The sequence below is a fragment of the Tachyglossus aculeatus genome, chromosome 1 (assembly GCF_015852505.1).
Source record: "Tachyglossus aculeatus isolate mTacAcu1 chromosome 1, mTacAcu1.pri, whole genome shotgun sequence".
In the NCBI taxonomy this organism is placed as follows: domain Eukaryota; kingdom Metazoa; phylum Chordata; class Mammalia; order Monotremata; family Tachyglossidae; genus Tachyglossus; species Tachyglossus aculeatus.
In genome coordinates, this window is record NC_052066.1 from 37838515 (window position 1) to 37840415 (window position 1901).

At 38.7% G+C, this 1901-nt stretch overlaps 1 non-coding gene across 1 annotated transcript; it reads right to left on the bottom strand.

The window, feature by feature from the left end:
- Positions 1 to 849: 849 nt before the first annotated feature.
- LOC119938559 lies at positions 850 to 988 on the bottom strand. Its single transcript, XR_005454458.1, has one exon. It is a non-coding gene; the product is annotated as a small nucleolar RNA SNORA7 (small nucleolar RNA).
- Positions 989 to 1901: the final 913 nt, after the last annotated feature.

Genomic DNA, 1901 nt, shown 5'->3' on the forward strand with positions numbered 1-1901 from the left:
GCCCAAACGTTATTGGCAAATTTGCTGCTAGGCTATTGTGCTTTAACATAAATATGTTTTATGTTTAGTGAGGCTCTTCAAAGGTTCCATTCTGTTCTACAATTTTAGACCCTTTTTCTATCAATTGAAAATACCTTTCCCAGAACAAATACACGTGGAAATGTATTTACTTTAAAACTTGAATATCCTTTAAAAATTTAACCAGTATTAGGATTGAAGGGGACTTCAGGCACATCAGTAGGTACCTATCAGAAAATCAAATGAAAATACTAAAATTAGAAACATCAATTTTAAAAATTATTCTTGCTTTTTTTTGTACAGAGCACTGCACTAAGTTCTCAGGAGAGTACAACTGAAACTAAAGACAAAACTGTTGCCCTCAATGATCTTACAATCAGTGATTAAATTGCTGTTTTTACTTCTAGGCAACAGTCTTGTATTGTCCTATGCCGTAGAGTCGTTTCTGACCCATAGCGACACCATGGATACATCTCTCCCTGAATACCTCACTCTCCATCTGCAATCATTCTGGTACTGTGTAGATAGAGTTTTCTTGGTAAAAATATGGAAGTGGTTTACCATTCAGTGAAGGACCATGTGTGTGACCTGGGCAAGTCACTTAACTTCTCTGGGCCTCAGTTACCTCATCTGTAAAATGGGGATTAAGACTGTGAGCCCCACATGGGACAACCTGATTACCTTGTATCTCCCCCAGCACTTAGAACAATGCTTGGTACATAGTAAGTGCTTAACAATTATTAGTAATTATTATTATTATTATTATTGCCACCTTCCGTGCAGTAAACTCGTCTTCGCCCTCGATTCTCTCCCGTGCTGCTGTGAGTTTTGACTTATAGCAGACTGCCTTCCACTTGCTAGCCACTGCCCAAGCTAGGAATGAAATGAGCATGCCTCTGCTTGACTCTCCCTCCCGTAGCCAAGACTGGTAGAGTACTGGAAAACTCTCCAGGTGCGACCCTGAGAGGGTTATGCGACACTATGAGATACAAAACTTAGAAATGCCACAAGGGTGAAAAATGTGTGAAAAGGACGTCAATTTGAATTAGAAACAAATTCGCACTCACCAACTTGAGAATTTATAAAAATCTACCAATTATCTTTTTTTTCTTACACCTTTGTAATCCTGTGTACTAAGACGTGTTTAGCCCAAACAAGACAGATGCTTATTTCCTTTCAGGAGCTCATCATATAATTGGGTGTGCAGGAAGATAAAAATTACAAGTTAGGTGTGCAGGAAGAGGAAGAGGGACAGTACAGGAAGTAAAACAACAACATCAAAGTGAAATAGCTGACTAGAGAATTAAATACACAAATATATATATATACACACAAATTAAAGTAAGGGTGGGAACATCAGAAGATAGGAATGAGGATGGCTCTGAGTATGGGATGAGCTGAGGTCTGGCAGATTTTGGAGCAGGAGAGAGTTCCTGGCCAGAGGGACAGCTAGAATGAAGGACCAGAAGCTGGAGAGAGTCAAAAGTGAGTTAGAAGTCACAGAAGGTGAACTTGATCATGGTAAACTTTAAATGTGCAGAATAATATAGGAATGCAATAGATCAAGTTACAATTTTCAAATGTGTTCTTGGAGTATATTGGGGACAATAATACCCAAAGGAGATGTCCTTCCAGACTTAACTTTTACAGATTAGACTGTCAATTTGAAAAATATAAAGATGGAAAGAAATTTTGGCACCCGAAATTAGGGATTGCTAGATTTAGGGAAAGGAGGGGAATACATAAAGGACATAACTCAGTAGCACCCTTCAAGTATATGCAAAGTGGTAGAACTCAAGTAGACGTACATCACTAGCAAAGCAGCAAAAGAAATGTTTTAAAGCTCCTGTCTCGCACAACTCAAAATCAAATGTCATGGGTGT